Below are 22649 nucleotides of genomic sequence, written 5' to 3' on the forward strand. Positions count from 1 at the left end.
CCCTTAACTATTTGAATTATTTATTTTATCTCATCATGCATTTCATCAATCCCGTCATCATCTACGGAGCTAGTTGGCACGTAAACTTGTACTACCGTGGTCGATGTGGGCTTCGTGCCTGTCTTGGCTACAATAATGCGTTCCCTATGCTGTTCGTAGTAGCTTACACGCATTCCCATTTTCTTATTCATTATAAAACCTACTGGTGCGTTATCACTATTTGTTTTTGTTTTTGTAACCTTGTGTTCACCTGATCAGAAGTCTTGTTACCCCTGCCACCAACCTTCACCTACTCCCACTATTGCTACGAGGATCGTTCAATAAGTAATTCTCCACATTTTATGTCTCAGAACATATTTATTGTTAAGAGTCAGAATTTGATGACAATATACATCAACAAGTTTTGTCCGTGTCCTATTTTTCTACATAGTCTCCGTCACGTTCTATGGCCGTACGCCAACGTTGTTGAAGAATATGTATTCCCTGCTGGTAAACGGTCTTGTCCTGTAGGCGTAGCCTTGCTTTCACTGCATGACTGACACTCTCGTCATCTTCAAAGTGTGTACCCCGCGAAGACTCTTTAAGGGCCGGTCGGCGAGAATAATGGCATTGCACGACTCAGCATGTCTGGAGCAGTGGCTGTAACAGAACGTCCCGAGTGTGGCTGATCATGGAACTCTGTTTCTGCATTTCCTGAGGCTATAACTTTCTTTACCCATTGCACAACTGTACTCGTATCAACTGCAGCATCGCCATACACTGCACACTAACGTTTATGGATGTTCACCACGGTTTCTTCTTCTGCACACAAGAATTCAATAACAGCACGCTGCTTGTAGTGTGAGTCCTACCTAGACGCCATTTTGACGCTGTACTACGTCTCTGCCGTCTGCCAGAACGGTTTGAAACTTCACCGGCGCACAGGACAAGCATCCAATGTGAGACACCGACAAGGACGTTTGTCTATGTATATTAATGGCTTTTTAAAAAAATGTGGGTCATTACTTATTGAACGACCCTCGTAACTTCAATCTATCCATTTGCCTTTTTAATCTTTCTAACCGATCTGCCCAATTAAGGGATGTGACATTCCACTGTCCGAACCGTAGAACACCAGTTTTGTTTCTCCTGATAACGACATCCTCCTGAGTTGTCCCCGCCCAGAGATCCAAAAGGGAGACGATTTTACCTCCGGAATATTTTACCCAAAAGGAAGCTATCATGATTTAACCATACAATGGAGCTGTATGTCTTCGGGAAAAGTTACGGCTGTAGCTTCTCCTTGCTTTCAGCCTTTCGTAGTATCAACACAGTAAGGACGTTTTAGTTCATGTTACAAAGCCAGATCAGTCAGTTATCCAGACTGTTGCCCCTACAACTAATGACGAGGCCGAAACCACACGTTTATCTGGTCTCTCAACAAATAGCTTTCTATTGTGGTTGCACCTATGGTACAGGAATCTATATCACTGAGGCATGCAAGCACCAACTGCAAAGTGCGTGGTTCATGGGGAGACGGGTTGTACATCTCCCTTTTCTCTAATACAATGATGAAAAAAACGCAACACCAAAAAGTAATTACTGTAGCGTAATGAATATCGGGAATATATTTGGGTTGGTAACATATTTAATTGGTTGACACTGAAAGATCACATATTAATGTAAGGGCGAGATAAACTACTGCAAACGTGAAATAATGGTACATTAACAACCTATATAACGGCCAGAATGTTGAACGCAAGCATGCAAACGTGCCGGATGTCAGTTTTTCAGACGGATTTCTGTGCGTAGAGCACTTGGTCGATCAATACAACGATGGCTAATGCTGTTTGTGGATGACGCCGGAGTTGTTGTCCGATGATGTCCTATTTGTGCTCGATTTCAGACAGGTCTGCTGATCGAGCAGGCCAAGGCAACATGTCGACACTCTGTAGAAGACGTTGGTGTACTACAGTGGTATGTGGGCGTGCGTTATCCTAGTGGAAAAGGTCCCCTGGAATGCTATTCATGAATGGCAGCACAACAGATCGAATCACCAGACTCCCTGTACAAATTTGCAGTCAGGGTTCGTAAGATAACCACGAGAGTGCTCCTGATGTCATGCGAAATCACCGTCCAGAACATAACTCCAGGTGTAGGTCTTGTTTGTCTAGCTCGCAGACTCATTGGTTGCAGGGCACCAACTGGCCTCCTAACCGATACACGGCCACCCCTAGCACTGAGGCAGAACCAACTTTCATAAAAAAAAAATGTTCAAATGTGTGTGAAATCTTATGGGACTTAACTGCTAAGGCCATCAGTCCCAAAGCTTATACACAACTTAACCTAAATAGCTAATAGCTGTATTAGAGAAAAGGGAGATGTACAACCCGTCTCCCCATGAACAAACACACACACACACACACACACACACACACACTCATGCCCGAGGAAGAACTCGAACCTCCGCCGGGACCAGCCGCACAGTTTCATCAAAAAACGTAACACATCTCCAACCTGCCCTCCAATGAGTTCTCGCTTGACACGATTGAAATCGCAAATGGCGATGGTTTGAGGTCAGTGGAAAGCACGCTGCAGGGCGACTGGCCTTCATCTGTCCTTGAAGTAACCGATTTGTAACAGTTCGTTGTGTCACTGTGGTGCCAGCTGCTGCTTAAATTGCTGCTGTAAATGCAGTACAATGCGCCAGAACGATTTGCCGAACACAATGGTCTTCCATCTCGGTAGTGTCACATAGCTGTCCGAAGCCGGGTCTTGTTGCGACTGCACATCCTCATTGATGTGTACACTCCCGTTGATGTCTGGGTAGAATGGCTCGCACATGTCATATTAGGCTTATGTGCCCCGAGATCGACAATGTGACAGTGCAAAGAAAATAGTGGCCTACAAATATACACTTTGCTTCGATACTAAACCAAAGTTGTACAGGAAGTTGTTGGATGTGCTTGCTGACAGATACAACTAAGGAGTGTCCTGTCAAGGCTTTCGTTACTAAATATAGCGTGAACAAGACTATGTCCGTCTTAGGCGCCACACTGCCAGTCGCCGGCCGCTGTGGCGGAGCGGGTCTAGGCACTTCAGGCCGGAACCACGCTGCTGCTACGGTCGCAGGTTCGAATCCAGCCTCGGCCATGGATGTGTGTGATGTCCTTATGTTAGTTACGCTTAATTAGTTCTAAGGTCTAGGGGACTGATGATCTCAGAAGTTAAGTCTCATAGTGCTCAGAGCCATTTGAACCATTTTGGAACACTGTCAGTCACAATAGTAAACATCTGTCCATTTGCCTCCGCGAAGGCTATAGACAACTTTATACGTACACTAAGCTACGCCCGCTGATCTCCACTACAAACTGTGGCTACTAACGTCAACTCTGGAACTCCATATTACAACGGTCGTACGCCAACACCGAACTCAACCGTCCGTTGCTGCCTGTGGCTGCAGCTTGTCACAACACGGAAGTCCATCTGATTGGCTGCGGCGCGGAGCTTGCTGATTGGACCGCACTTGTGTTTGACGGTGATCTTCAAAGCGCTGACCGTGTTCCAGTCTGTCTTAGCCCGCCAGCTGCGGTTGCGTCCATTGCCGAGGACACAACACTCGTGACCATAGCTGCCACCAATCATGTACCGTGGCTAAATTCGTGTAAAGTCTTACTGCGATATCACAGAAGGAATATCCAGCTTCTCGTCGCTATATTATACGATGTCGTTCAAACAAAGTGCGATGTTTATAATGGTGTATTTGTTGCCTTAAAGTCACTAGCCCCACTCTTACGCGAATAGACAAGTTTCAGGTGTAAATACACACCTACAGACTCTCGCTTATGTCGCACAACTCCTACATGGTGTTGTGATTTTTTTCCTTCAGTGTATAACGTGGTGCAACACCCAGAAAACTTTTACACAATATCTAAGTTCGATTTCTTTTACTAACGGTTTCATTGTGCTTTCTTTCGTTGTATGTTACCAACAAACTATAATTATACGAGGGCAATGTCAAAAGTTAAGCACACTGTGAGAATCGAAAATAATTTATTTTGCAAAATACCTTCACAGGCCTTCCATGCTATCTCTATTTCGTGTTATGACAGCTTCCCAACATGTTGGCTTCTTTATTATGAATAGAACACCTTCCTTGTTGAGCTGTCTGATTACTCGGTTCAGCGCACTGATAGCTTCATCAGTTGTATCAAAAGGTTTCCACCGACTTGTTACTTTAATTTACGAAACAAATCAGAATCTGATGGGCTGAAATCAGGACTGCATGGTGGGTGGGCAGTATTTCCCTATCCATATTTGTCGAGCGTTTCTCTCACTGGTAGCGCAAAATGCGGCCTTGCATTATCGTGCATAATGTGGACACCAGATGCAAGAACGCCAGGCCTCATTTGGCGAATTTTCATATGCAAAATGTTTCGCATAATCAGCTTGTAGTAGGCGTCTGTTACCAGACGTCCCCTGGGGCACCCTATTTGTAGCTATAAATTGTTGTTTTCCGTCTGTTCGATAACGACGAAGCAATTCTTCTGCCATTGTTTTGCGACCTACTTTCTGCTCTTCACTCAGATCATGCGGAACCCATCGGGCAGAAACTTTTCCTTCTATAAATTTTCAGTTATTATTTTGTAAACTGAAGTGCCAGATATTTTGACCTCATATAACTCAGACTCATAAATTAAGACAAATGCTGATACATGGTGAAACAACGCTCTCCTGGGCGGTTTGCGGGTTTAAATCACCTCGAGGTATGACCACGCACGGTGGCGCTGGCAGCAGTCCACTTACACAGAGGTGTGTTGGTGCATGTCAGAGTACGGTGCAGCGAGTACGTGTGCAACGTTTTCAGACGTGCTAATGGTGACTGTGTGTTGAAAATCGCTCAAAGAACACATATTGATGACGTTATGAGAGGCAGAATATAGGGCGACTTCAGGCTGGTCGAACACAGCAGGTCGTAGCACTGGCCCTCTGTGTGCCACAAAGTGTGATCTCAAGATTATAGCAACGATTCCAGCAGACAGGAAACGCGTCCAGGCGCTACAGTACGGGACGTCCACAGTGTACAGCACTCCGAGAAGACCGGTATCTCACCATCAGTGCCCGCAGACGGCCACGTAGTACTGCAGGTAGCCTTGCTCGGGACTATACCGCAGCCATTGGAACGGTTGTCTCCAGATACACAGTCCACAGACGACTGAACAGACATGGTTTATTCGCCCGGAGACCTGCAAGGTGCATTACACTGAACCCTGGTCACAGGAGAGCCCGTAAAGCCTGGTGTCAAGAACACAGTACGTGGTCATTGGAACAGTGGTCCCAGGTTATGTTCACGGACGAGTCCAGGTATGGTCTGAACAGTGATTCTCGCCGGGTTTTCATCTGACGTGACGCAGGAACCAGATACCTACCCCTTAATGTCCTTGATGGGGACCTGTATGGAGATCGAGGTTTCATAGTGTGGGGTGGGATTATGATTGGTGCACGTACACACCTGCATGTCTTTGACAGAGGAACTGTAACAAATGGTTCAAATGGCTCTGAGCACTATGGGATTTGACTTCTGAGGTCATCAGTCCCCTATAACTTAGCACTACTTAAACCTAACTAACCTAAGGACATCACACACATCCATGCCCGAGGCAGGATTCGAACCTGCGAGCCTAGCGGTCGCGCGGTTCCAGACTGTAGCGCCTAGAACCGCTCGGCCACTCCGGCCGGCGAATTGTAACAGATCAGGTGTATCGGGACGTCATTTTCCACCAGTATGTCCGCCTTTTTTCGGGTGCAATGGGGCTCACCTTCCACCTGATGGATGATAAGGCACGACCCCACCGAGCTGCCAGCGTGGAGGAGTACGTTGTAACAGAAGATATCAGGCGAATGGAGTGGCCTGCCTGTTCTCCAGACCTAAACGCCATCGAGCACGTCTGGGATGCTCTCAGACGACGTATCGCTGCACGTCTTCAAACCCCCACGACACTTCAGAAGCTGCAGGAGGCACTGGTGCAAGAATGGGAGGCTATATCCCAGCAGCTGCTCAACCACCTCATCCAGAGTATGCCAACACTTTGTGCGGCCTGTGTACGTGTGCACATTGATCATATCCCATACTGATGTCGCGATACATGCGCAGGAAACAGTGGCGTTTTGTAGCACATGAGTTTCGGGACGGTTTTCTCAACTCATCACCAATTATCCTTAATTTATGAGTATGAGTGTACAACTTCCTCGCACCTTTTTCGTCGATCCTGTCTCGTAATGTCGTTGACAATAACCTTAGACGTGTAGTCTCTTGCAGTTGAAAACCTTTCACTTTTGTGGGTTGTCCTCAGTGCTTACTCGACCTTCACGACAACAAGCAGATCACGGTGGAACAATGCTACGATCAAATACGCTATTCCCACACACCTCCACACACTATCTCGAACAGTTGTAAGACTCTGTTGGGTTCTTTCCACGTAGGGTTTCGATTTTGATATAGGAACACTGGTCACTAGATGTACTCCGACCTGACGCTGTTTCAGATTTCATTTTAATTTTCTCTCGACAAGTACAAGTGAACCAGCAAACACGTATACGATAGCCACGCCGTAAGTCTCGTTTACAGCTGACATGAGTTTCATCTTGATCAGACCATCATAATGGTTGCGCATGCGCAGTGCAGGACTTTTGAAATAACTGTCGTACATTACTTCTGCTTCTTGAAATTGTTTGTCTTACAAATTATTCGTTGGCTCGTGAACATAATTCCAATTTCATCATTAGTCTCGTTATTGTGTGGTCCCCAAAAGTCGAACTCCTTCCTCTAAATGACAAAGTTTTGTAATAGACTACTTTCTTCCTTGAGTAAATTTACGAAAAAAAAAAACTGAGCAAGCCTCTTGCATATCAGTATGACTTGAGTTTTCCTTCAAAGTTGTCAGCATATTATTCCGTAGAAGCGAATTTTGTCACTGAGGAATAACGTGACATGTCTCAATATAGGAAAGACGCAAACGCATTGAATGTCGTACCCATAAACTACGACCTTTATATTTGTGAAGGAAATTTCTTATCTTGCTTATCATGACAATCACGCTGGGACCCATTGCAGAGTGTTGAAAGAAGTGACATAGAGCAACAGTTTCAACGTAACTCACCTCTGACGTTTTGTTATCTGTTTCTCTCCGTCATTTCATTTGGTCCAATTTGATACGTAATTTGAAATAAATATTGCTTGTTTGCATGCAAATGGAATACAAATGCAGGAAAGTAGAGGAACGTAAAAACCGATTTACTTCGTTTGCATTTCCAGGTGCCTACCTACAGAGTATCCCGAATGAACCGTCAGGTAGTTTTAAGGATTTAAAGCATGCCATTTCATTGTAACTGTTGGCGCTTCACCTTTTAGCGAAGAGACAGTACATTTTATAAGTAAATCGCTAACTAGAACTGAAGATCAGAGTAACTCATCGTTTCTCATCGTCTCGATAGGTTAGATCAGTAGATATACAACGTTGATCTTGTAAATTCATAGTGAGTAGATGCTGCACTTTTATGCTGAATAATTGCGGGACACTCACTTGAAGAAAAACAAGTTATTCTTAGTTTCAGAAGCATTTCCACTGACCCAAGCGATATGGTCATCAACTATCCGTAACACGTATGTAAGTATATACCACTGAATTAGTTAAATGGCTGTTACAAATAAAATCATCAAAAGAAAAGATTTTTCAGCGTTAACTTACATCATCCACATTGCACCATTTACTTGGGAGGAACTTGAAATTTTCAAGCTCCACACTGTTTGCATGGTTACTTAACAAATAAACAGTCGTCATTAAACTGTGTCCCTACAAATCATCGTCTCAGTTGTGCAACTGGATTCGTGATTTCCCGTCAGAAAGGTGATGGTTCGTAGTAACTGACGGAAAGTCATCGAGTAAAACAGATGTAATTTCAGGCATTTCCCAAGTAAGTGTTATAAGTTCTCTGCTGTGCCTGACCTTTACAAACGATTTAGGGGACAGTCTCAGCAGCTCTCTTAGATTATTTCCGTATGATGCCATCATTTACCGTCTTGTAAAGTGATCAGATGATCAAAACCAATCGCAGAACGATTTAGACAAGATATCAGGATGGCCGCAAGAAGTGTAAATTGACTCTAAATATTGAAAAGTGTGAAGTCATATGCATGAGTATAAAACGAATCTGCTAAATTTCATTTACACGATTAATCACACAGATCTAAAGGCTGAGAATGCAGCAAAACACTTAGGAATTACGATTATGAATTACTTAAATTAGAACGATAACATAGATAATGTTGTGGAAAAGCGAACCAAAAACTGCGATTTATTGGCAGAACACTTAGTAAATGCAACAGGTATACTAAAGAGGCTGCTTACACTACGCTTGTCTGTCCTCTTATGTACTGCTGTGCGGTGTGGGATCCACATGAGATAAGATTGACGGAGGACACTGAAAGAGTACAAAGCGTGGCAGCTCGTTTTGAACTGACCAGAATTTGGCATAAAATGACCATTTGGAGTGCGATCATGATGTACGTAATTTTTATGTAATTATCTTGATTGTACACCTTTTCGAGTAGAATTATCTCTTTCGGCTATACAGTAGCCGTCTTCAGATTCTGTCATTCTGATGCACTGCAAACGAATACCGTTTTTACAGGTTATGACTTATTGCAGTGCAGCAGAATGAGAGATAGTTATTGTCAAGCCGAAACCAGCAGTTCTATTCGAAAGTGTTAGAAGAAAGTTAAAAATTTTTTTCGTTTTGTACTGTCGCGAAATAGAGGAATGAGTGCTACGGACACATACGCGAAGTCTGGTGGTTATCATTGAAACAAAGACGCTTTTTGTTTAGACAGGATCTTCTCAATCACCACTTTTCTCCGCAGAATGGGAAGATATTTTATCTCGCGCAGCTACATTGGGAGAAATGAGAGTCATAATAAAATAACGATAATTAGAGCCATTTTCTTTTCTTTTTTTTCCTTTATTGGGCTTCGATCGGCTCCGGAGGGGCGGTCTGGCAGCAGCTTAGTACGCCGCTCCTCAGCCTACAGAATATTTAAGAAGATAATAACTTTTTAAATTGTAATGACGTAAATGTGTGTAAGTAAAATATAAAAACAAAGGATTGGTGATGCTAATTAAGACACACAGTAAGCAGACAGGTACAACAGTAGACAGGCAATTAGAAAAACACGACGACAGTCTCGTTTCTGTTCGCAAGAGATAAAAAATCACACCTAGCAGCAGTGTGGTTTCTGTTCCCAACACTTCAAATAAGACGTAGAACACTTAACACCACTTAAACACTGCACTAAGCAGTAGACACAGAGATGACGCACCACAACCTAAGGCAGATGGGAGACTGGGGGACGGGGGGGGGGGGGGGGGGAGGGGACGGGACGTGCAGAGATAAGGGTGGAAAAAATGGGGAGGAGAGGGAAAGGCAAAGGGGGGATGGGGCATAATCTGATGGAGGGAGAGGACTCAAAAAAAAAAAAAAAAATGGCTCTGAGCACTATGGGACTTAACATCTGACGTCATCAGTCACTTAGAACTACTTAAACCTAACTAAGGTAAGGAAATTAGTCATCCATGCCCGAGGCAGGATTCGAATCTCCGACCGTAGCGGTAGCGCGGTTCCAGACTGAAGCGCCTGGAACCGCTCGGCCATAGTGGCCGGCGAGTAACAGTGTGGCGCCCAAGGCGGGGAGGATTCATAAAGGGGGGGGGGGGGGGGGAGAGGCAAGGTGGACGCGAGAGGAAATGGGAAAGGCTTTGGAGGCGTAAGCAGAGTTTTTTTTTTTCTTTGTTGTATTTCAAAGCCCCATCTGGGGCGGGCTGGCAGCAGCGTATGCGCTGCTCTTGAACCGAAAGACACAAATTGTGCAATAGAAGACATTTAAAGTAACATAGAGGAGAAAAGATGGCATACCTAGATATGAAAAGAAGGTGCATTATGGAAGAGAAAAGAAAAAAGGGGGTGCACAGAGACACTTAAACACTCTTACTTAAACACTCTTACATATGTGAATGGAATAGAGAAAAACCGTAATAACTGGTACAGTGGGTGTAGTAGCCTCTGCCGTGCACTCCACATTGGTTTACAGAGTACGTATGTAGATGCCGATGTATCGGTCCTGTGGTAGCCCGCCTTGTCCGGTGCGCCACAGACGGCGCGCTTTTACAGCAGTATGGTCGCATCATCTGCCAGTTGTGCCGTGTGCCTATCGGTTTAACTCGTCTACCGCATTGCACTCACCATGCGTCCGTCTGCAACGTGATAGAATGTACAGAGAGAAAAAAATAACTCATTGGTAGTGTGTACCAGCTAATTCATACTATGTGGCTGTGGGACCTTACATTGTAAATATTATCGATTCCACCTTCCAAGAATTTAATTCGGTCAACATGTTTGGTCAACCATAATTACCGAATGTTCGATCACCCGTGGTCTAGGGATTGGTTAGTGATCAAAACGTCCTCGATCCGGGTTCGAACCCCGCCACTGTTTAAATTTTGTATAAAAATCATCAGGAACGGCGGCGAGGGCGGAGGTGCGACAGAGATTCCGTGAATTCTCTTGCCCTTGGCCTGGAAAATTGCCCCTAAAGTCGTAAGAATCAGCAATGGCCAACGGTATGAGGATGCAGAAGGCAATGGAAATCACTGCATTAAAGACACTAAAATGTATCTGCAGGATGCACGACCTACGTATAATTGAAAAAGTGTCATCATGATCTCCCCATTGCAGACTAATCCCTCATGCAGATCTCCAGGAGGGGACTGCCAAGGGGGAGGTGACCATGAGGAAAATATCGAATAACCAACGAAAGGATATCGTTCTTGTGTCGTTGCATGGAATGTCAGAAGCTTGAAAGTGGCAGGGAAGCTAGGAAATCTTGAAACGGAAATGAAAGGCTCAGTCTAGATATGGTGGGGGTCGGTGAAGTGAAACATAAAGAAGGCAAAGATTTAGGTGATGGAACTCTAATAGTCATGGGGGACGATAATACAGTTGTAGGGAAAGGAATAGAGGAAAAGGATAGAGGAAAATATCGACTTCGATTCGGAATGAGAGAGGTAAAACACTACTTGATCTCCCCAAAAAATTTCAGCTAGTAATAGCGAATACTCTGTTCAAGAATCACGAGATGAGCAGGTTTTCTTAGAAGAGGTTGGGAGATACGGAAGATTTCAGTTAGATTACGTCATGGTCTGCCAGAGATTTCGAAAACAAATATTGAATTCTAAGGTGTACCTAGGAGCACGTATAGATTCCAATCACAATTTACTAGTGATGAAGAGTAGTCTGAAGTTTAAGAGACTAGTCGGGAGGAAACGGTGAGTAAAAATGTGGAATAAAGAATGAAGAGACATGCTTGAATTTTTCTACTGCGATAATGAAAAGCTCAACAGGCAGTGCAGTTGAAGAGGAAAGAACATCTCTAAAAAGAACTACTACAGAAGTTAGAGAGAAAACCGTAGGTACGAAGAAGGCAACTGAGAAGAAACAATGGATAACAGAAGAAATACTTTAGTTCATAGATGAAATAAGAACATACAAGAAAGTTCAGGGAATCTCAGGAATACAGAAATACAAGTCGCTGAGAAATGAACTAAGTAGGAAGTGTAGGGAGGCTAAGGGGAAATGACTGAATGTAGCATGTGAAGAATCCTAAAAAGGAATGATGGTCGGAAGGACTGACTCAGCATATAGGAAAGTTAAAACAACCTTTCGTGAAATTAAAAGCAAAGATTGTAACATTAAGAGTGTAATGTGAATTACACTGTTAAATCCAGAGGAGAGAGCGGATAAGTGGAAAGAGTACGTTGAAGGCCTCTGTGAGGAGGAAGAATTGTCATGATTGAAGATGATACAGGAGGTGATATAGAAGACACAGAGTATACAGCATTAGAATTTAAGACATTTGGAGGTCTTAAGACCAAATAAGGCAGGAGGAATAGATGATATTCCATCAGAATTTCGAAAAAAAGTTGGAGGAAGCGGTAACAAATGTATGTTTCTTTCGATATACCATTTGACTTTTGGAAGAACATCATCCACACAATTCCGAAGATTCCAAGAGCTGGAAAGTGCGAGAATTACCGCACAATCAGCTTATCAGGTCATACATCCAAGTTGCTGACAAGTATAATATACATAAGAATGGAAAGGAAAAGTGAGGATGTGTTGCATGATGAACAGTTTGGCTTTATGAAAGGTAAAGGCACGAGAGGCGCAGTTTTAAAGTTAAGTTGATAACTGAAGCAAAATTGAAGAAAAATAAAAAAAAGCGTTCGACAATGTAAAATGGTGCTAAGTGTTCGAAATTCTGAGAAAAATAGTTGTAAGCTATAGGGAAAGACGGGTAATGTACAATATGTACAAAAGCTAAGAGAGAACAATACGAGTCGAAGAGTATGAACTAAGTACTCGGTTTAAAAAGGGTCTAAGACAAAGGTGTAGTTTTTCGCCCCAACTACGAAGAATCAATGGCAAAAATAAAAGGAAGGTTCAAGAGTGGGATTAAAATTCAAGGTGAAAGAATGTCAAAGATAAGTTTCGCTGATAACATTGCTGTCTTCAGTGAAAGTGAAGAAGAATTACAGCATCTGCTGAATGAAATGAACAGTGTAACGAGCACAGAATGTGGTTTGACATTAAATCGAAGAAAGACAAAAGTAATGAGAGGTAGCACAAATGAGAACAGAGAGAAACTTATCAGGATTTGTAATCACAAAGTAGACAAACTTGAGAAATTCTGCTCCATAGGCATAAAAATTACCCATGACGGACGAAGCAAGGAAGACAAAAAAGCAGCCCAGCACAGGGAAAAAGGGCTTTCCTGGCCCAGAGAATTTGAAGGGGAAATCTCTGAAAATGTGCGTTTGGAGTACAGCATTGTGTAGTACTAAAACATGGAGTGTGGGAAACTAGGAAGAGAAGAGTAATCGAAGCATCTGAAACGTGATGCCACAGAAGAATGTTGAAAATTAGGTGGACTGACAAGGTAAGGGATAAGAGTGTCCCCCCCCCCCCCCTCCCCAGAATCGGTGAGGAAACTTTGGAAATTTGTGGTAAGGTCTTATGATCAAACTGCTGAGGTCATCGGTCCGTAAGCTTACGTACTACTTAATCTAACTTACGCTAACGACAACACACACACCCATGCCCGAGGGAGGACTCGAACCTCCGATGGGGGGAGCTGCGCGAACCGTGAAAAGACGCCTCAGACCGCGGGGCTGCTCCGTGCGGCAAGCGGCAATCGGTGAGGAAAGGAATATATGGAAAACATTAATAGGAAGAAGGGACAGGAAAGTTGGAAATCTGTTAAGACGTCATGGAATAGCTTCCGTGGTATTAGAGGGAGCTTTAGAGGGTAAAAAGTGTAGAGGAAGACAGAGATTGGAATACATCCAGGAAATAATTGAAGACCTAGGTTGCAAATACTATTCAGAGATGAAGAGATTGGCGCAGGAGAGGAATTAATTCATGCCGGGCTGCATCAAACAAGTCAGATGACCGATGATTGAAAAAAGTTTAATTTGCGGTATCTAGAAATTAAGATACATATTAAGTAGGATCTGTCAAAAAGACGTTCTGTAATTATTGGTTTCACATCATTCGTCCCTCCTCCTCTCTCTTTTTCTTGTGACTTTCTCCTGCATCGGTGCGGGGTTGCAAGGTTAATGACGGATTTATGTCGTTAATCTAAGAAGTGTCTGGATGCCTATCATATTGTCACCTCGTTACTACCGAGACAGAATATGTGACCTCGACTGTCTGTGTGTAGCGTTACTCACGTGAAAAGGAGCATAAGTTTGCGAATTGTGTAATTGTGGCCTGACTGTGTATCAGCCCAATATTTACCCAGTGGGATATGCAAATCACCTAAAAGCCATAGTCAGCTAGTCGGCACACTGAACCGCGTTGTTAATCTGCTGGGCAGATTAAATTTTAGGCAGGCTCACCTCCCCATCCTGGAAAAAGAGCACTCCGTCTTCAGGCCACAAATGGCCCATCGGAACCATATGACCGCCGTGTCATCCTCAGCTGAGGATGCGGGTAGGAGGGGCGTGCGGTCAGCACACCGCTCTCCCGGTCGTCATGATGGTTTTCTTTGACCGGAGCCGCTACTATTTGGTCGAGTAGCTCCTCAATTGGCACCACGAGGCTGAGTGCACCCAGAAAAATGGCAACAGCGCATGACGGCCCGGATGGTCACCCATCCAAGTGCCGATCAGCGCTTAACTTCGGCGATCTGGTGGGAACTGGCGTATCCACTGCGGCAAGGTCGTTGCCCCCCGTAGTGGTAGCGGCGCGTTAATACACAGATACCAATGTGAGTTCAGTAACAGGCTCGAACTAAAAACTAAACAATCATTACAGAGAAGGATTGCAAGTGCGAAAATTCATTGAAGCTGCCGTCAACATCTCCTACTCAGGTAAGCGAAATAAGGGCGGATGTTAAGTTTTCCCAGTTTTCCCAACCACTTTTGCCACTGCCAGTGACATCTAGTACTGTGTCTTTTAACTGTTCAAGTCAACCTACCCATTATAATCAACTCCCTGTCGGAACTGTAATTCCGTACATCTACCTGTCTCTTTTAGTTTTAGAACAAGTAGGCAGTAGCAAGACATTGCAACTAGGGGACATATGCTGTCTCAACAGAACTATCCAAGTGCGTCTATGGCACAAGAGTGGACCCGACAGGATAAAAAGGGGTGGTGAATCTTGTGTTGAGTAGAGAGACAATAACAGCAGAATGGGTCAGCGAGAAGAGCTCCGTGACTTAGAAGGGGGGTACTCAGTAGGTATCACCCGAATAGCAAACGCATGAGGGACATTTCAATCCTTAAAAAATTACAAAAATGAGCTGTTGGTCATGTGATTGTAAAGTGGATATGCGAAATGCTACCATGTTTTTCATAGGCATAGTGTGGTCCCCATACAGCGCATAAGTAAACGGTAAATGTGGAAATATAAACTAAGTTTTACAGCAGTGTGTACTTTCATACCGTAGAGGAACATTTCAGAGACGATGACAGTATCAGCATTGACAACGTGTAAGTCCATAAAGCATTAAATGTCAAGCAATTATTTGTGGACAATAATATTCCTGAAATGGACTTGACTGCCTAGAGTCCCCTCCTAAAACCAATGGAAGACCTTTGGAATGAGGTGGAGCGTCGACTTCATTACAGATCCCAGCGTTCAACATCACTATCTTCTGTGGTTTCAGGTCTTTCCATTTCTGTCATTCCTCCACAGACATCCAGACGCCTTATTGAAAGCAGTGTTCATGCCGGCACAAAGGCGACTAATGGGTATTCGGCTTCTTCTGATCTGATAACGAATGTTTCAGACAAGTAAATTCAGCAATCAGCCAATACATCAGATACATCGGAGACAGCAAGTGAATGCCCGTCTCAAGCTGGCAAACTCTGTAATGGAAGGAACTCTTTGTGTATCTTGCCTTTTGTTAGACACCTAATTTTATATAGAAACATAAGTACAACTTCGAAAAGCCAGAATCACTATTGCACCGCATTTATTGTGACGACCGGTTTCAGCAAACTACGTTGCCATCATCAGATCGACTGCAAAATATTTTGCTGAATCACAATAAATGCTGTACAATAGTGATTCAAATCACCCCCCCCCCCAAACATGACAATGTCAAGCATATATGACCATATTTTATGTTTTATAATTTGAGAAGATATGAGGGGAAGGTAGTGAGTCCTCTTGTGCTATACACTCAGAGAGTAAGTCTACAAACATACGGGTCAGAGGCCTCCAAGTGAACGGTTTCGTACCCGAAGGTAACTACAGGGCTTTGCAGATGAATGCGAAGCATACAGCAAAAGTGATGAGACACTGGACCTATGAGTAACCAACCTGCCATAATGAAGAAGCAACGTACTAGTTAGACGTGTCATCCCAGTCCATTGTCTATATGGAACTGATTTCGTAGCCTTAAAGCTCATTTCTCAGGCACACAATGTGATAACTGGGACATGGCTACACCCCTGCCCTACAATGTAAAAAAGTGTTCAGGCTGCAAACATAGTTGTAGGGATAGAAATGTTAGGAAGGAAAAAGAAAAATGGGGTTTAGTGTTCCATTGACAATGACGTCACTAGAGGCAGAGTACAATTCGGATTGGATCAGGAACTTTTTCTAAAGCTGAAACTTCCTGGCAGATTAAAACTGTGTGCCCGACCGAGACTCGAACTCGGGACCTTTGCCTTTCGCGGGCAAGTGCTCTACCAACTGAGCTACCGAAGCACGACTCACACCCGGTACTCACAGCTTTACTTCTGCCAGTACCTCGTCTCCTACCTTCCAAACTTTACAGAAGCTCTCCTGCGAACCTGCAGAACTAGCACTCCTGAAAGAAAGGATATTGCGGAGACATGGCTTAGCCACAGCCTGGGGGATGTTTCCAGAATGAGATTTTCACTCTGCAGCGGAGCGTGCGCTGATATGAAACTTCCTGGCAGATTAAAACTGTGTGCCCGACCGAGACTCGAACTCGGGACCTTTGCCTTTCGCGGGCAAGTGCTCTACCAACTGAGCTACCGAAGCACGACTCACGCCCGGTACTCACAGCTTTACTTCTGCCAGTACCTCGTCTCCTACCTTCCAAACTTTACAGAAGCTCTCCTGCGAACCTCAGGAGAGCTTCTGTAAAGTTTGGAAGGTAGGAGACGAGGTACTGTCAGAAGTAAAGCTGTGAGTACCGGGCGTGAGTCGTGCTTCGGTAGCTCAGTTGGTAGAGCACTTGCCCGCGAAAGGCAAAGGTCCCGAGTTCGAGTCTCGGTCGGGCACACAGTTTTAATCTGCCAGGAAGTTAAATATCAGCGCACGCTCCGCTGCAGAGTGAAAATCTCATTCTGGTTTTCTAAAGCTGTTTCACAGCATACGTCTCAAGGTACTTAGGTTATCCACGGAAACTAGTTACCTGGATAAAAATTTGAACCTCGCTCCTATCGGATGAGTTCGGGCATTTTGTAATCATAAATGGCTATATCGAAATCTAAGTCAGCTACCTGTCATTAAAATATACTCACAGTTTCAATTAGATTTGATTTTCATTTTCTATGTACTTTCTTCGAAACTATCAAAGCTTTCGATCGAGCAACGACATTGTTAAGGGTGTGAGGTTAAGCACGCGAATAACTATTATGGTTAGACAACTCTGTAGAGATTGTTGGTGAAGTCTGATGTAGTGACAGATAGTCCCACATTATCCTGCTCTCTGTAGGATTCAACGTGCTGTCATCACTTCAAGCGGTGAAAGTGGGGTCTGTAAGAGCCACGTAAGAAAGAGTGAAGGGACGAGACGTCTACTTGCGAGGTGCCGTTGAGAGACAGTTTTCAAGGGTCGTTTGCGGCGACACCTTGACCACGTGACGCTCCACTGCACTGAAGCTGTCTGGAATGTTACCAGCCGCAGCTGTGACCGCAGCCTGGCGTGTTGTCGTCACGTAGGAGAAGTGCGCTGCAAGAACGGTTTTCAGTGGCCAGTTTTGTGAGTGACATAGTGTAGTGCTGCTGTTGGCTAAAGACAGTCACTGACGAAGAGAAGACTCAAAAGCAGGTGTGCAAGATTCTCCAAGCTACAAAGAGTGATTCGGAATTCCTATTACAGAGATACCTAGAGGTTAAGAAATGAGAAGGAGGGATCTTTATGTACTTTAATAACTTTTTATATCCTAGATAGCAGTCAAAACTATTTTTATTGACCGTTTGATAAGTAAGAATGTCATCTTCAGATCCTTAAAAACTTTCTTGGTTGTATGTCATGTTCGACTGTGCATTCATTACTCATGCCTTGTTAACACTTAGCGTAAAATATATTGAACATCCCTCACAGGTTTTTCTAAAATAAAATTAGAAACAGATTTAACAAAAATAAAATAATACATAGCTAAAATGCGCCTTGTGGAATTTAGCAAGTGTAAATATGTGGCACTCCTCTGATGATTGTCAGTTGTTAAAATTCACAACAGGTGGTAAAATGTTTTCACTATACCTTTACTATATATTGAGGATTTTAACAACTGACAGACTTCAAAGGATTACTGCAAGACATGTTAAGTTCCACAACGTGCAGTTTAGCTCCGTATATTTTTACTTGTGACAAACCTGCATGTAATTTAATTTTTGACAGATCTTTGTGGAATGTGCAATACATTCTCCTGTAAAATGTTAACCACATTGAGTAATGAACGCACATTGGAACATGACGTTTAACGAAAAAAAATTTGGAAGGTCTGAAGATTATAGTCTTACATGTCGAAACTGGCCGATAAAAATGGTTTTGAACGCGATCTTGGCCATAAGAAAATTTCTTTGCAGTTCTAGGTGTTGTAGAGAGGACTCACGCCAGCAATATTTGGTATTAAATCCAAGTCTGAAAATGGGCCGTTTGGGAGATAAAACCGAAAGAACGTCAAAATATACGCAGCATACGCATAAACGACCTCGTAGCTGCATGAACTACAACATATGCCCGAAGTGGTGACCAGGACTTCCGTTGCGCGTAGTGCCCTTCCAAAAAATGTTCACATGCACCAGGTCCAAAACTCCTGGAGTGTCGTGAATCACCTTCACTGCAGCCATCACACGGTCAAGGAGATTGACGTGCGACTCCACAGGAGTCTCGTAAGCAATATTCTTCGTGTAACCCCACAGGAAAATGTCCAGAGGTGTTAAACTGAGCGATCGTGGTAGCAAACGTATCGGTCCACCGGGATCTATCCACATGTCCCGGAACGTTTGGTGAAGGTGCCGACAGACGTCGCTTCAAAAGTGGGCTGGCACGCCATCATGCTGGAACCACGTCGTCCGTCGGATATGCAATGCCGCGTCCTTCAAATGCTGCACCAGTACGTCTTGCATAAAGGCCAAGCGGCTCTGACCCGTAAGACGAGGTGGTAGAATCCTCGGGCCAGTCACAAGACCGTTTAGGCCATTCATTAATATTGAAGCGATTGATATCCATGGCGATGTTTGGCATGTGGGTTTTCCTCGACCCAAATGTGGCTGTTACGACAGTTGAGCAAGCCTTAGTTCGTGAAAAGAATAATTCGAGAAAAGTCTGGAACATCAATACAGTGGCGTAGGAAACGTACGCAGAAATCGGCATGTGGCGCAGAACCAGTTGGACCCAATGCATGCTACGGTCACAGGTTCGAATCCTGCCTCGGGCATTGATGTGTGTGATGTCCTTAGGTTAGTTAGGTTTAATTAGTGTAGTGTCACCGCCAGACACCACACTTGCTAGGTGGTAGCCTTTAAATCGGCCGCGGTCCGGTAGTATACGTCGGACCCGCGTGTCGCCACTGTCAGTGATTGCAAACCGAGCGCCGCCACACGGCAGGTCTAGAGAGACTTACTAGCACTCGCCCCAGTTTTACAGCCGACTTTGCTAGGGAAGGTTCACTGACAAATACGCTCTCATTTGCCGAGACGATAGTTAGCATAGCCTTCAGCTACGTCATTTGCTACGACCTAGCAAGGCGCCATTACCAGTTTGTATTGAGATTATTATTGATGTATCAACAAGAGCGATGTACACCAATTATGGATTAAAGTTAAGTATTACATCAACTTTATTTGGTACTATTAATTCCCGTAACTGTTCCAGACCTCGCGCCACCCTGCGTGAGCTTAAGCGCGTGCCTTTCGGCTTCACCTCATAGTGACTTGGCTGTCTTGCCAAGTCACAACAATTAGTTCTAAGTTCTAGGCGACTGATGACCTCAGAAGTTAAGTCGCATAGCGCTCAGAACCATTTGAACCATTTTGAACCTGTTCATGGAGAGCACACCGGACACTGCTCTGTGATACAACCACGGAACCTGCGATGCTGCAGGTACTTATCGACAGGTTATAGGCGACCAGTTGGAGGACTTCTTCTTTCACGTCAACCGCGCGGTGCGTCAAGGCACGATCGCAATCAACCCCACTAGCCTTGAAGTTTCAGGTTTCTTGAAGCTGTTGTTCAAGTCTTGCAGACATGACACTTGATGAACGGACACCGTAAGGAAATCCTTCGTGATTTAGGCGTTGTGCTAATCGGCCATTTCACCCACTTCCGCTGTAGATGAGCAACATGTCCGTATACTCGGAAAACGTATACTCAGCCGTTCTGTAATGCACCGCATTTCTCTATCCCTGTTTTACATGCGGTTTAATTCATTGGGTTGTTCTATGGTGACAAGTGACTTGACGTCACACAAAATATCGCGTGATACGAGATACTAACCTCAGTCAGTATGTATTGCCTTTCATTGTTCATCTTCCAAATGACGTATTTCCGTGCATGGGTTTATCACCAAATACAGCTGCCTTGAGTCCCCTGTACAACACATATTACTTGTAAGGTGTCAGGCAAATCCAACACCTTCCATGAAAACCCTGACATGATAAGCAAATCCAGTAGTATGTCACATAGCTCCGAATTAATCGTGACATTAAATTAACCAAAGTAATAGGAGTAACGAGTGAGCAAATGGAATACCACAGACTAACACAAGAAGGCTTAAATGCATGTCATACCTTCCCACCGTGAGACAGACGCAGTTCCGAGGGGAGAAACGAGAACAGAAGCCGAGAGCAGGACCGTGTTAAGCTGGAAGGCCCTACGATAAGGGACGGACACCCACGTCTCCAGCTAACCGCTAGGACCACCCCCCAGCCCATATTAAAAGCTAGAGCCCTCCAGAAGAACAGTATAGATCTTACGATAACACTAAAAGGACCACACCACCTGCAAGTTTTAGCGTGAGACTTTTTCGTGTCTCTGTTACGTTGCAAACTTTAAAAACATTGCCCCACCACGAAAAGTATAACGTTTCTCGTTGGATAGACAGAATTTTGTAGGCGGGGCTTAAGGTTAACATTGAGACCCTGATTGGTCAGATGAAAACACAGCCAGATAGTTTTTTTAAACCAACTTCGGTAAATTGTAGTAAGGAGAAGTTAGGAGAGGGTTGCTTCCGAGATGGCGAGGTGAGCGGAGCTGTGCTGCCCGCCGCCCCCTGACGAACACCGACAAGGTAATGAACGCACGCAATGCCGCATAACAGTGCATAAAGTTTCACTCAGAACTGCAGAAGTCTCATCTGTTACACCCCCTTTTTGCGTAATACTAGTGTCGATCGTCAATTAAAGCTCATGGTGTTCACATTTGCCACTTGAAGTAAAACTCTGAAACGCGATGATTTCTCTGTTATGTAGTTATTGAGAAGCCACATCAGCCACTGTAATTTACGACAAGTTAGATAAGTAATTAAAGGTAATTGAGGGTCACTGTAGACCATTTTGATAGTTTTCTCTTTTGTGAAACTTAATTTAAACCTAGATTATGGATGTGATATGGCATAGGTCGTCCTTCGATCCATTGTAGAACTTGGAAACCCATTCAGGGAATATTCGTTCACATTTTTGTTGAACGCAGTTGGTTTTTACCATCCTGTATTAAAACATTTCCTTTTATCAATATTGCAATTTATAAACAATATTTTGTGAGTAGAATAAAATTTCCAAGGGTAAACTTAACTGCTTTTTCGACGTTATTTTACCAGCTAACTAAAAATAGGAAAGCCTTGAACCCCTTCCACTAAATTTAGTTAGTAGTAAGATTCTTTTACAGGGAGTGCAGTGGAGCTGATGCTGAAATCATTAAGTATTTGGTTATACCATCGCTAGTCTCACTGAACCCCTCTGAACTCTACATGTCATGTGTGGTCTGGCGTCTCCTTACCAGCAACAGGTCCCTGGTTCAAACTAGTCAATTCCCTAAAAAACACACTCAGAGCGTCGTTGCGTGAAAGTGGTAGGGAGACACGATATAGAACAAACAGACACATGCAGAATGTTAGAAAATGGCGACCCTGCCAGGATGGTAAAATACCATGATTGAAAGTCGACCACATGCCTAATTAGGTCAGAAAAATATCCTGTTAAAAATTTTTCGTAATAAAAAAATTTTTTTTTGTAAGGCATAAATAGTTGAAAACAGTATCTGCAGCGATAGATAGTGAGACATTCTAGCATAATTAAGTTATGAATTTTAAAAATTGTTAGAATTAAGTTTTCTCCTCAATGCAAGCGCACAGGTGGCGGATACATCGCTGACAAGTTGGTTCTGACCCAACAAGTAAGTGAATGGATTGTCAGTGTGAGCAAAACGTTTATGAAACGCGTGAGATCGTATGAGCGCATGTTGACTCGAAGTAGGGCGCGTGAATTGCTTTTAAAACAGAAAATAAGGTTCAAAATGGCTCTCAGCACTATGGGACACAACTGCTGTGGTTATCAGTCCCCTAGACCTTAGAACTACTTAAACCTAACTAACCTAAGGACATCACACACATCCATGCCCGAGGCAGGATTCGAACCTGCGACCGTAGCAGTCGCACGGTTCCGGACTGCGCGCCTAGAACCGCGAGACCACCGCGGCCGCCCAGAAAATAAGGGATTCGGAAAGATTAGCAATGGCAGATCGAGACCTTGATCGAATTGAGGTAGAGACCCAGCATGAAAATGGACAGAGAATACAGGACAGTACAACAGACGATGCTTTTATCGTTAGAAATAGGACATATTACGCACC

The sequence above is a fragment of the Schistocerca serialis genome, chromosome 5 (assembly GCF_023864345.2).
Source record: "Schistocerca serialis cubense isolate TAMUIC-IGC-003099 chromosome 5, iqSchSeri2.2, whole genome shotgun sequence".
Classification (NCBI taxonomy): Eukaryota; Metazoa; Arthropoda; class Insecta; order Orthoptera; family Acrididae; genus Schistocerca; species Schistocerca serialis.